Source organism: Saccostrea echinata, unplaced genomic scaffold, assembly GCF_033153115.1.
Source record: "Saccostrea echinata isolate AGI-Se365-2 ecotype Australia unplaced genomic scaffold, CSIRO_AGI_Sech_v1 ptg000044l, whole genome shotgun sequence".
In the NCBI taxonomy this organism is placed as follows: domain Eukaryota; kingdom Metazoa; phylum Mollusca; class Bivalvia; order Ostreida; family Ostreidae; genus Saccostrea; species Saccostrea echinata.
Window position 1 is genome coordinate 1,600,294 of NW_026889793.1, and position 15,203 is coordinate 1,615,496.

At 31.6% G+C, this 15,203-nt stretch overlaps 1 pseudogene; it reads left to right on the forward strand.

Moving 5' to 3' along the window:
* The first annotated feature begins 1,010 nt into the window (after positions 1-1,010).
* LOC133201436 (eosinophil peroxidase-like) overlaps positions 1,011-15,203 on the forward strand; it is a 30,725-nt pseudogene continuing 16,532 nt past the window's right edge.

The following is a 15,203-nucleotide window of genomic DNA, read 5'->3' on the forward strand; positions in this document are numbered from 1 at the left end:
TATTCTCTTTTTAACAATTTTTTTGCCTTTATTTCTTTCAGACTACTTTGTATTCTGGATAAAGTCCATTCATACCTACTGTGGTTCTGACAATGAAAACGACCCAGAACCCATTGTTCAGATTGTAGCGACACATTGGGAAGATGAAAACAGAAAGTTTCAGGTAAAAAAATATGTAGCTAATAAAACCGTTTTGTCAATTAAACGAATTCGAAATGCGCGAAAAATTTTACCAAGTTCGTTGCTGAATTTTATTTTCTATAGGATTATTCAGCGGTAAAGCTTAAGCTCATTCAATTTAGTTTGATTATATCAAGGATTAATCACCCTGTTTATTATATTTACATTAAATACGACCAGCATTGGTATTGAAAGCTGGTCGTAGAGACGTATTATATGATCATTTTAAAATTTGTTGTCCACTCGAATACATATATTTGTAAATCAAGATCCCTTATTGTTTGCTATTTGTGAAGACATTTCTTTTTCAATCAAATACATATTTATTGCGAATTCCATATTTTATGTATGGAATTTCCCGAAATAGCACCAGGAGACTGTTATATAGAAGGAAAATGGCTGATCTTTACATAAAATAAATCGGCTTTTCGTAATAAATTCCAAATAATGTCTCTAGAGAGAGAATATGCACATATATACTTAAAGTAAAATATTGATTTCTCATTGCAGAATAAAAATGACTTCATGGAGAGTCTGCGACGCCAGTTTAATGAATCATCTAAACTACCACAGTACATCAGGACAGATAACTGTCACAGCGTACAGTTTGATTCTCCTCTGAATGATTTAGAGAGATGTTTCTTCCTATAGCTTCCTATCAACGATGGGAAGAAAACATTCCAAAAGAATGGTCTTTTTTTGGAATAGAATGTAATCAGAGAAAACTTTCAGAAAGAATCATTAAGATTTCAGAAATAAAAACAACATATCCAGAGACTACAATCAATGGAGAGAAAAGTTCTGATAAAAGAGTGAAGGGAAAAGATGATATGTTACGATATTATCACGATGCCGGAAAAGTTCTACATTTTCATGAAAATGGTTTGAATCAAGACGTAATTATTGACGTGCAATGGTTTATTGATGCCTTCAAACATATCATCACTGACGAGCTTCATTTTAAAGGTATTCCGGTGGCTCAGGGGGACTGGGATGAATATTACAAAACTGGAAATCTGCGAGACCGACTTCTGATAGAGATCTGGAAATATAAAGATAAAGAGTTACTTGGAAACCTTATGAAAGAAAACAAAAGATTCCATATTATATTGAGGGTTTTTGAGAAAGATACACGATATCTACAACATCATAAAAAATCACTTCTCAGTTTTATGCAAAGACTTGGTTTGCTAGTTATTGGTAAAGAATCCTACTATGTTCCGTGCATGAATCGAAAAGAAGTGGAAGAAGAACTTTCAAACCTGATTAACAATTCGGAAAGTAAATCATCGATCATTGTTTATCAATTTGAATTTTTGCCATTTTTCTTGTATTTTAGCCTTGTGGTAGCATGTATGCAAGAAAAGGATTGGAAAGTATGTGAAAATAATGGTACATCTTGCCTCTTCAGAGACGCTGCTTTGTTTTCATACATGTAGTACTACATTGTCTTATCTGTCACAGAAGATTCCACACAGCTTCAAGTATTTCATCCTATGCCGGGATGTACTTTGAAAAGGGTAAACACATGTAGCATTCAAGAAAGAATAGAGGGGATTTTAAATAACTTGATGGGAGCCTTTCACAAAAAATTACACTTCGTAAGAGGCTTTAGATGTCGAATGAACAAAGACAAAACGATTGCTATTGATATCAGGGGACATTTCTTACAAGAAAAAGACATTCCAAAAAAAGACCGTAAATTATGTGTCCTTTGCATTCGATTTCTGATCGGCATATCATAAATACCACCGAGTTTACTAGATATTGGAAATTGTAGAGAAAATTATATCTCCATTGATTAATTGAAGAGCAGACCATTTTCACTTATTGTAATTAAAGTTTTCAAAGTTCATAATTATTGTAAGAGATATCCTCACAGACGTTTTCTCATTATACATGTAGTATACGTAAGAATGGGACAATGTTACAAATGTGAATTAGGTATTCATTAGTTCACGAAAACCAACTCTTGGAAGAATATTAGATTAAGACCTAGGATTCTAAAAACGTGCTTTAGTTAATTGTAAAATATTTTGCAGAGAATCTATATTTTGCTTCAACCATACTTCTCGCAAGTACCAAAACTAGTCAAAATCCTTATTTGTCGTTCAGCTAATCAAAAAGTCTGTTTCAATATGTAGAATGTGTATAGAAGATATAAATAAGTAATTGTGTAATTCATGATAAAAAAAAGTTTCTTTTAGATTTTATTAAAAATGTGATTTGGATTAATAAATGTAGCATAATGGAAATCTACAGGGAATTAAACATGAAAATGAATATCATTTTTTGTTAAAATAAAATACAGTAAATCACTTTTTATTCCGAGAACTTTTTTCGCGTAATTACGCGAGACGGTTTGCTCGCGAAAATTTCGTTCTTTGGTAATATAGGATATTTACAGAAATAACCAGCATTCGTGATTTTTTTTTTAATTCCAAATACCTATCTGGCGAAAATAAGGTGTTGCGAAAATTTTGCGATCTACGCAATAAGAATTGCAAAAACCGAAACTTTCTGAGAAAATAAATATTTACTTTGAAAGCATTAATAGGTGCATTAGGCCGAAGTACGTACATTTATTATAATAAGGTTCATTTAGAGAGCTTCTCTGTTATCTTGTCAGAAAAAAAAGAGAAAACAAATTTATTGTTCTTACCTTCAGATTTGTTCTTCATTGGTTTAAGGAAGTACACATTCATAGGTATATGAGGAATAATACAAATTTCTTATATATACAATTGTACGCTTTTTTTTTTTTTACAATTAAAAATATTATACTCAGTGTAGATGGATAAGATGAATTGAGCAAATAAAGTTTATCATTATACTAATTACATAATATGTTTACATGAAATTTGAAATATTTCATCCATGAGCATTACAAGAATATTACATGTTTTGGGAATAACATGTGAAATTGATACTCCGCGAAAATCATTGTTAACCAAAGCGAAGTCGAGGTCAACATTCTGGCCTGCAGTTTGTCGTATTTGATCAAGAGGATCGAACTCTAAGAGGATCTTACCCTAAAGAATCATAGATATGACGTCAATGACATATTTCATCTTGTATAATTTATTATATATTTTTTTTAATCCCATTCATTACAGCGCGGATAACTCAGTAATGACGCAAGGGCAATACAAGTAAGACAAAATAAGGCTATAAATAGTTCTCATTAGTCATTTTTTTGTATTATTTCATCATTTCAGACTTAATATTTTCACATGTTTATTGTTTAAACGCTTCTTGTTTTAATTTTGTTAAGAACAATATCCTTATTTCCATTTTATTTCATTATACGTTTTATTTTTTGCCAAGAAAAAAATGTTATAGTTGAAAAGTTAAAGTATGTTTATGGGTTAAAATATGAGAAATACTCAGAGGTCCGTTGCATGAAAAGTGTATCATAAACCTACTTTTTTGAAAGTGAAAGATAGCACCACACTCATAGATCTGTGTATAGCAGGTGATTTTACCTTCCAATCAGTGTTTTTTTTTCGCCATCTGCGTGAAAGTCTTCTTTAAAGTCGCATTGATATTCCTGCAATTCTACATTAATATGTCTTGTTTTATGTCATTTTTGTTCTAATGTTTTAATTCATATAAAGTCTAAAATGGTAAATTGGATTTATTGTTATTGATAAAAGAAATATGTAAGATTTTAATGAAATATATGGAGATAACAGTATTCAAGCTCAAAAGTTAATTAAACAATACAAATTTTGGAGCAGAGCAAACACAGACCTCTAAAACATCAGAGGTGGGATCAGGTGCCATGGAAGAATGAGCATCTCCTTCCGACCGGTCACACCCGCCGTGTGCTCCTTGTCATGATCGGGAAATGATGGAAAAATCCGTCGACAATTCAGTGTGTAAATAATGGCTTAACAATCAGTTTGAAAAACGTCAGTCATCATTTGACTTGATGATAAATTGTATGGGCTGAGAAGGTCCTTGTATTGACCTTAGACTTTCGAAATAACCATTGTTAATTTACAATACTTCGTCGATATATCTAAATGTCGAGTTGAAGGCCACAGCAAATGTTTTTTTTTTTTTCAACATATAATAATTTGAACAAATCCTGCTTCATATGAATACATATATAGGTGTGCTAATAATGAGGCGCAATTGGTACCCATGGGAATTCCAATAGATTGTTGGAAGACCCGGTCTTCCAAAACCACATAGATATTGTCGATCAGAAACTCGATCATCTTTTTAATGTTAACTTCGGAGTACTTGTGTGTACAATCAGAATGTTTGTAACAAAATAATTTTGCAAATGACCAATGACGAGGTAAGTAAATTTACGAGTTCCATTTTTATTGAAAAAGCAGCTGTCAACGATGTCAGAAAGTCTGGACTTTAATCTATCGTGGGAAATTGTTGTATATAAATTTGAGAAGCCATAAGTGTTTATGTTGTTGATTTTTGTAAAATTTTGTGAATTCATATTCCTTGGAATTTTTAAATATCCACATCTGATTTACACCACATTTTGAATATATTGTTGCACAATACTCCTGAAGTTTCTCCTTCAGTACTGTTAATAACAAAAAATTGCTCTGAAATTTTTGAAAATGTATTTTTGATGTTATGGAGGAACAAAAAGGTGCATTAAATATAATTATCGTTAAGCAAAATAACTGATATACTCTAAATATAGTGAATAAATATTTTGACATTAACGTGTTTTCTTTTGTTTTAAAGATATTAGGTTCTGTAAATTGGGATGTTATAGAGTATTTTTTTCGTGATAAATTTTGAATAAGGTGTTAATATTTTGTTTTTTTTTACTTTGGTTCATTTAGTTATTTTTTTCCGAATTACCAATAAAAACAAAAAGAGTGCAACAATATATGAATACGAATTTTGATATTCCTGGTGTGCTTTAAATGCTGCATTAAGATTTATAAAGTTGACAGGTGTACATCCCATTGCAAAAAATGAAAATCTTCAACTTTTGTGTACATGGTGACTTTGCGGATCACTGTAACATACAAATGCTTTACTGAACAAAGCAATCAATCAATCGCTTTGCTGATCATGGTAACCAATCATATACTCGCTCTGTGTTCTTTCACATCTCAAAGAAGGGAGAAAAGAATCGCAGTGTGGGAAAGATGAAATCAACGCGATAATAGGAGACAACATAAACCAAAATTGTTTTAAAGATTCTGCTTCTATTATTGATAGTCATGGCGTCTTTGAAAACTGAGCTTTTCACTTTGTGAATGCATTGTCCGGGTACATGTATTTTCTTTACAGCCATGAATGTTATGGCGGACTCATGTCCCCTTCATGTATGGTGTTTTTTTTTTTAGTTTTGTTATTATTTATTAGAAAATTATGAATATCCAATTAGATATCTGTCGAATGTACAGAAATGTTTAAATACGTTCTCTGTTGAAGCATTTTTAGCTAACCTGAGTCGAAGGCCTTGAAGATTTTTTAAATCAAATTTTTTCCGTTGTCTGTCGTTGTCGCTGTTGTTCTCGTTGCCTTTGTCGTCGTTAGCTTTTTACAATTTCATCATCCTAAGAATGACTGAATCAATTTTAACCAAACTTTGCACTGATTACCCTTGGTTAAAGTGAATTTACTGTATGAGTACTTGAAATAGCGGTCTTCATATTTTAACGGCTTTGGCGCTGACAACGATGTGCTAATTCATGAATACCACTAATAAATCATTTATAAATACAATGTATGGCACGTCTGTGTGTGGTGTTAATTCATGAATAGCCAACAATTCAATACCCAGTGATTGCGCTAAATTTTGAAGACGCCAAGTTATGTACACATACAGTATATTGTTGAAAAGAAGGGCCAAACCCTCTTACTAGTGGATAATTCGTGAAAATTCGGTGGCATCATATGATAATCTTCCTCTCTAGAACCGCTAGAACAGAAAAAAAGATAAAACTTATGCGAAAGCTTTATTACACAATGAAAAATTGAATTTGTCGTTATCATGGCCCTCGGATGTAGGACGGGGCCACAACAGGGAGTCAAATTTTTACATAGGAATATATAGAAAATATATTTAAAAAATCTTCTCAAGAATGTCAAAGCCATTATTAGTCATAATAATGTAGAAGTATCTTCCTATAGTGAAGATTAAAATTTGTTCAAAGCATGACCCTAGGGGCTAGGACGGGGCACAACAGTGGATAAAAGTTTTATATAGGAATATATAGGAAAATCTTTAAAAAATATTCATCCCAAGCACGGCTTAGATATTATTACTCATATTGAAACAGAAGTATCCTCAGGTAGTTTCGATTCAAGCTTGTTTAAATTTTGTCTCCTGAGGTTGGGCAGGGCCAAAACAGGGGATAAAAGTTTTACATAGGGATATTTAGGAAAAAATCTTTTAATTAAAATTATTCTTTTCATGAAGAGCAGAGCAATGATTAGTCATATTCATATAGAAATATTCTCAGGTAATTAAGTTACAAGATTTTTTTTAAATGGTGACCCCTGGGGGTAGAGTGGAACCACAACAGGAATTTTTTTACAGATAGAAATTTATTTAAAAATTTTCTTCTCACGAACAGTAAAATCATGATCAGTCCCATTTATATGGAATCATCCTCAGTTAGTGTAGATTAAGGGGAATTTAAACATGCCTTTTACTTACATTCTTCACTTTGCTGTAGAACAAAGGGAGGCAACTCTGCAATAGAAAAGTTCGAAATATCAAATAATAATAATAATAATAATAATTTTAAAAAATGCATTTTATACACTTTCAATGTTCAACACAGAAAAAAACATACCATGGCTGTATCCCACATATAATCAATCCTGGGATAATTCTGAAGTTGACTACTAAGAACAAAAAAGGGGGTTTAGAGAAGGTAAGAACTACGAACGCTAAATCTCGATTCCCGCCTACATTTTAAACACATTCAAAAAATTCAATAAAAATGGCAATTTGGCCATTTAAACTTATTTGAATGCAAAAAAGAGTTCATTAGTAATTGATTAATAATTTTTAAACAGTGTCAAAAAGATACTTGCTCTTATTTTACAAGTCTTTTAATATAGAGGGGTTTAGAAAAAATTATTCATTGAAATCAGGCTTTTAACATCATCAAAATTTTTCAAGTACGCATTGAATTGCATAAATGACCCTTTAATCTTTCCGTATATTTAACTTATGTTGAATTCAACATATATGATTGATAAAGTTAATTTTCATCTGTTATCTCATTCGAAATTGGTAATAAATTAACTAATTTGCATGGGTTTTTTTTTTGTCTGTAGACATACGTTCCCCCAACGGAAACAAAAACAAAAACAAAACAAAACTTTGGTATGAATTTGTGAAAAACAATTTATAATACATGTAAAAAAAAAGAATTTTTGTTTCACACGGGGGGTGGGGAGGGATCTTTAAAAATAATTCTTTTTTCTTGATTTCTATAGTGAAAGGCACACTTTTCATCAAAACTGTATAGGTATTTCTCTTTGTTTTCCCAAATAAGTTATTTTTTATGAAAATATACATAAGTATCTACATAAATATAAAAAAAAATCATTCAAATACGATATTTTTTTGACTTGGAGGTAGGCGGCAGCACAATATTATCGTTCGCAGTTCTTTAAATGCATATAAATTATACCTGCGAAGTTGAGCACTATTTTTGCATAGGATACATCTAAGTTCCTGGAAACATCTTTCTTGTCCACAAAGATGATTTTGTCTGATATACAACCACAGACAATTATGTTGAAGATGTCGTAAGAGTGGAGGAGGTCAGTAGAACTAAGCATCCCAAATGAAATGTTGAGCACCTTACTCGCCTCCCCTGTCTTGGACAATCACAGATCAGTGCCAGCAATCAGACAGCAAATGTTCAATTCCAAAAGCTGAAAGGAAAAGGGAAAGTTTTATTGACCGTACACCAGTTTGGCGATAGATCATGCTGATAGATGCTGATAGATGAAAGCAGTAAAAAAATGCAAAATGGTACAAACTTAAGAGACGACTGAATTTATACCTTTAGTGAAGGCTACTGTACAGCGATATATTGTTGACAGCTTTATCATATGTTTTCTGAATACTCGTTTTGTTGCCTGAATTATAATGTTCTAAGTGCCAAAATGTTCAAAAATGAGTTATGCAAATCGTTTGAATCAGCTCGCTGAGATCTATCTACATATGAAATTCCTTTGTTCCTATGGACAAAAATAAAGAAGATATTAAAAATATTTTTCTTTCTATCTCCATTTGATGCAAAAAATTTTAGAATGCTCTATTTTCATACATTTGTAACGCCCAATCATAATGCTTACGATTAGTCACGTCATCTTATCAGTTGAAAAATTGATGAGGAGGGGGATGTCATTGTGAAAGTAATTAAACTTATTCACATTAACTGTTTAAAAATACCATAAGAAATAAAGAAGTATATTTTTTTAATTTAATGTGAGGACTTTATAAAAACTTGATTAGTGAAGCATTGGATGACTGTCACCTGAGTATCACGAGATGCAGAAGCTATTACCATTTAAGTACCACAAGAACTGGACATCTAGTATCACAAAATTAGCTTTGAGAGAATTATGCAGCCTGATTCCTAGACTTTCAGGCATATCGTATAATAAATTTAAAAACATCAATAACTTAGCCCCAACCTGGGGCATGATTTCTGGATATAGGTGACACAAATTTTAAAATTGTAGAAATGGAGAAATACTGTTTAAAATACACACTTTATGACCAATGGCTCCAGACTGGGCCCAAATGCTGGGTCAATTAAACATGAATTTTACAGTTTTGGTTATGGTTCAGATGTGTAACGTTTGCCTTAAACATGTACATGAGTAAAGAAAATTTTTTCATTGTGTAATGCATTTTCAATTAACGTCCAATTTAGTCCCACCCTGGGGTCTGAACCAGGGATTAACATTTTTTAGAAGGCTAAGTATTTATTATAAACATGTAAAAAAAAAATTGCCTGTTTATGCCTATCATATAATATATATTTTTAATATATGCCAATGTATGACCACCATAAGGCCTGAAAACATGGACCCAGGTGACTTGGTTTCTACACCTTTGGTAAAAGATTGAGTATGAATTATAATTGAGTAAATCATTTGCCTGGTAGATGTCAATTGAAACAGAGGAAAGGTTTTGAAGATGCCTTAAAAATTTTCTCCTTCCTTCATTCCTATCATGAAAATTCGCAATTTTATAATTTTTTTTCAATTGATGATATATACGAATGCAACAAAATTGCTTGAATTTGGTATAGTTTATCTGAAGAAAAACTGAAAATGTTTAACAGTTTACGTTGGAGGAAATAAAAACAGCACTTCACACTTGAGAGTCACAGGTGACTTAATTTTTTTTTTTTGGTTGAACATTCAGAACTTATCCATTTTTAAATTACTTTTTAGGCTAGCGCTTTAAAGAAAATCCAGATATTTTTTTTCTTTCTTTCCTTTTGTTACCATTTCTATTGTTAAGCGTTTTTTTTTAAAATGAAAAACATCAAAGAATCAATTTAATTTATTGTCAAAAATTCAATAAATTGCATTAGAAACATTTTCTTTACTATTTTCATATCAATATTAGGTTCAAGAATTAAAACATTTCATCAATTTTCTTCAATGATAAACGTTCTATCTCCATTAGCATTTTCATTTTAAATAAAGTGCACAAAAATGTTTGATAAAATGTTCTATCAGCATTTTTTATGTATTTTTTTTTTTTATATTTGTGCTCAAATTTACTAAACATTAATTTCATTTTGCCGTAGTTTAGCACATTTTAGGTATTTATGCCTTATCTGAAGGTCCTAAGGGCTAGGAAAAAAAGGATATTGGTCCCGGAACTTTAACTTCAATTTCCCAAAATTTTGCAAAATCCACTTAGAACATTATAATTCTTAGACGACGATTTGTCTCTGCTAATGATTGAATTTGTTCACTTCTGACTGGCAACTGGTCTGATTTTTTTTTAAAAAAAGACTCCCATTGTAAGTGATCCCACCACATCTGAAAATGAGCCTCTGAAAAAAAATCAACTTTTTAAGCATTTTTAAATTTAATTCACATTCATAATTGTTAAATAATTGTTAGCCAACTAGAATTACAGACATAAAGTAACAACAATTTTGAGGAATGATGCATATCTCTCCCACTAAGTTGTCTGAATTACATGGAGTACGTGTACATGTACCCCTTCCCCAGAATCGCAGTCATTTACACTTTCAGAGAAATCCACTGGCAAACTCTTTATTACCAATGTTTCCTGCGATAATTTATTACATAACCATTTATGGCATATATGACCCGTATGGTTGGTTCCAGTAATATTGCAGGTAAATATACGATAACCAATTTCGGTTGTTCCAGTAGCACTGCAGGTAAATATATAGGCACCCGTATGGATGGTTCCAGTAATGTTCACAAGATGAAACACTTCCTTTAAGTTTGGCTTAATGGTGGCTTATAGGTCCTTAATGATGGTTTAATGGTTGTCTTTAAGTCACCATTAAGCACCTTTAAGCTACATTTAAGTAATAAATACACCACCATTAAGTAACCATTAAGCCATCTCAAAGCCCTTAATGGATGCTTAAAGGTAGCTTAATGGTGGCTTAATGGTGGCTTATAGGTGCTTAATGGTAGCTTCTAGACAATCATTAAGTCACCATTAAGCCACCATTAAGCCAGACTTATAGGTGCTTAATGTCCAAACTCCATTAAGCTACCATTAAACCACCTTTAAGCCACCATTAAGTCACCATTACGCAGTTGATAAAACTGCTTTTACGGGTTAAATATTATTTTTATAATGATTTCTTCACAAAAATTATAAATGTCGAGTTTATACATTTGTTAATTCAGCGAAAATAATGTAAAAGAAAGAAAATTAAAAAAAAAAAAAATAAATGAAAAAAAAAAAGCACTCCCAACAGGATTCGATCCTACGACCTTTAGATTGGAGGGCGAACGCTTTAATTACTGAGCTATCGAAGCTGTTGAAACTGAAGTGAAATATAAAACCTTTATTTTTAACAAAACTTGTTTGGAATGTACATGTATTTTTTTTCTGATGTTTATATTTATTAATCAATAATACGAATAATTATATTTATATATATGTATATATTTTAGAAATAAAAATTTTGATAAAGTTTTATTTTACGTTAATATTTCTTAACCTTGGACCGGATTTCGGTGTGATGGTGTGAAACAACTTTTTGATTTTAAGTAACTGAATTCCTCGTTCTGTTATTCGCCGATTTATAAGCATGAAAAGATTGAAATTCCACAGATATAACAAAATTTTGTTATTAAAAAGGAATATATCATCGAAAGAGAACGATTGGGGAAAAAAAAACAGATTATAGTTCTTTTAATATGCTGCGGATATTTACGATTTTTGACAATCTTTGCGTAACAATTAAGTTATAAAATATTTTTGTTACATATCTTCAGTTTTAATTCTTTTTATATCATTATGGGTATCAAAATAATTGTCTTTTTGTGTACAATCATAATTTCTAATTTGTTATATGCTTGCGTTAATTTTAAGTTTTGTAAAAAATAGATCATCAAAATCTATCACTGTACGTTCCCGTGTATAGTTTCCTGTTAATTGACCGGGGACTGGTGGGGACCCCTAATTAAGGTCTATTGTCTAACTAGTCGATATACTGTACACTGATTATTTTACCCCGCTTCTCAATGTGTATAAATCTGGTCGGATACCCTGTTTAATCTGATCGGCTGTTCTTCTGAAAATTGATTTTGAAATAACAATCAGTGAAGACCGACTATATTTTGATCAATTCTTACTTCTGCATTATTTTAAATAAATTCTTACTTCTGCATTATTTTAAATAAATTCTTACTTCTGCATTATTTTAAATAAATTCTTCTGCAGTATTTTAAAAGAAAGGGAAAAATAATGGCACTTAACCACGAATTAATTCAAATTATTCATGAATTAATTCAAAGATTGGCAATATAATCTATACCTATATTTTTTTTTATATCTTAAACTTTTCTCTACCCAAAGAAAAATTAAGAGACAGAGATATTCCAGAAGAAAATGACTCTAATTACATTTCCTATGAATTCGGCAGTGGAACGTGGCTCTCCAAACACAAAAGAAAAATATGTGATTTTTTTTATAAAAATTAATATATATTTTTTATTTATGGATAAAAATAATTTTAAAACAAGTATTCGAACAAACTGATTTTAGGGAGCGAAAATTTTAAGGCATCTGATGAAGCTGTTCTCAGTTCCCGAGTTTAACCGCATTGACAAAGATGTTAGAAATAGCGAGAAAAAAATTATGAATTGAATAAGTATTTGCGGAAATGATACTGAAACAACTTCAAACTTAACAAGTTAGTTTAAAGACTTGATACTGGATGCGTTAAGGTGGTTTAATTAAGTTTGGACATTAAGTCACCATTAAGCTGCAGCTTAAAGGTGGCTTAATGGTAGCTTATTGAAGTTTGGACATTAAGCACCTAGAAGCTGCAGCTTAATGGTGGCTTAATGGTGGCTTAAAGGAATTAACTTCTATAAGCCACCATTAAGCTACCATTAAGCCACCATTAAGCGATTGCTTAAAGATGGTCTTTCGTCCTGTGGTTGCAGGTAAATGAACGGTGAATGTATGGGTGGTCCCAGTGGTACTGCAGGTAGATATAACAGTCATCTGTATGGTTGGTTCCAGTGGTATTGCGGGTAAATTTGCCACAGTATAAATAATCAGCTAAAATAAAGATTTCAACCTTTGTGAATTATAAGATTTACTTAATATCTAATAAAAAATATTTTTTCAACATATTAGGAACATGTGGAAAAAACAGATAAAGTAAAACATGCTTATAACGAACACGCTTATAATGAATTGACGCTTATAGCGAAATGATTTTTCGTTCCCTGTGACTTCATAATAAATTGTTAACTTAACAGATATAACGAACCCTTGTAAGGGAACCTGACAATTGATGAGTTACCGTTTAATTTTGTTTGTTCCCCTTTGATGACTTGAAGAATTATGACTTTGAACTAAGGACTTTAATTTTTAAACGGAACCAGACTACATATGCTGGTAGGGGACTAAAATTGCTGATGAAATAGTCCTCAGAATGTTTCCTTATTTTTAGAGAGTTTGACGTATACCAAAGAGACCATGGATAATATACGCTGTCCTCACCTTTATTGTCCTGTACCAGCAATTACATTGTATATGGTATACCCGAGTCTCTATTATTAGCTCGTCTGAGGCAAGAGCTGAAAGAGCTATGATTTGGCCATTTGTGCTTTGTAGCATTTGCATTAACGTTGGCTTAATATCTCCTTGAACTTTTAGCTAATTTTATCAAATTTTTCACAGAGTGTCCTTGGGCCAAGGGCTTTCATATTTATTGGAAATTCCTTTCCACAGGGGGAGATAAGTAGGGAAATATTGATAAAAAGGTATTTTGAATAAAAATATGAGAAGCACTTGGCAGCTAAGCTCAAATCCTACACATTAATGTGAGGATATATTCTAGATTAAAAATTGCGTTTACGTGTTTTCGTGTTTTGTTTATCAGAATTCCCATTACAATGTAAGAAGGGATTGTATTTAAAAATTCATGAAATTTTCACCTAATAAGAAGACAGCATCACTAAGTGATGGTATCATTTCAATTTAAATTGAGAATCTTATTTGGAAAGCAAGGTCAAGTCAAGGTCATTGTGTTTTTCCTCGACATTAATGATAAAAAATTTCTGTTGCCTATCATGTTTTGCCCATTTCCACTTAAAAGTGTTATCTGTTTATCTTTTGGCATAAAGAGATAATGCCACAAGATCGTTCAGTTAACACTATCAGACTGAGATAATCTCTTTTACTAGATATACCAGCTGACCCGAATTTCTTCTAATTTTGTAAGTTTTTAAGGAATCTTCTTTATTTTTTTATCTTTCTTACATTCAACTTTTTCTTATATTCACATCTTCTAAAGACTTCATAAATCGATATACAGTATCAACCAGACCCAACCAGACAGATAGCAGTCCCAGAACAGTCCAGGGACTGCTTTCTGGGACTGCTAAAGCAGTCACAAAGCAGTCCCACAGCGGTCCCAGCACTGTCCCACAGCAGTCCCTTTGACCTACTTTACAAAAAAGTGAATAATGCCAACATACATCATTGAGATTTAAGAGGTAAGTCTTTGCTATTTAGCATGTGCATTGATTGTCATAAAACATCATGAAAAATACCAGTGTAACAATTCACTGGACCCTGACCTTTGACCGACTTGCAAAAAACACCCCGGACAGTTTAATTTATCTTAAGTCTTTTGAATTTTGAGAGGCGGGGTGTTGCTAATTAGCATTTATACATATCTATGAGCTCATGATACTGTACTTTGAAACTGTATGATATTCAGCTACCACACAAACTGATATTTAAATACTATGAAAATTCATCGGGATCGGTATCACGCAGTGGATCGTGTAGACTGTCAATTGTAGTAAAGACTTTGAAACACGTATTAATACATGTAAAATGATATGTAATTATTTATAATAATTCAATTCAATTATTCATCTTAGGGTTGGGAATAACATTTTTATTTGTAAGATTCTCTCGCAGTCTTAAACTATGCCTGGATGCTTTTTTCTGTATGAACTATTATGCTAGTAGCAAATAAATAGTTAAAAGTAACTACTCTTAGATTTATTCACATCTTTAACGAAGCTACAAAGCAAGAGACAAATGCGTTCCTTGGAACAATCTAGTTATACATGCACCTGTCTTAATATTGCCTGACTGTACTTTATGACATAAAAACCTGTACATCAGCACTGAATAAAATCTACTTCAAGACAATTAATTTTACGGACAGACAGACGGACAGTATAATTCAAATTTTTCTTCCTTTTCTATGAAATTGATATTTTCTCTGTGAAAATCAGTTTTCCATACAAACTTATTGCAAATTCCAAATTATGAATTCCTTAAGCTTTTT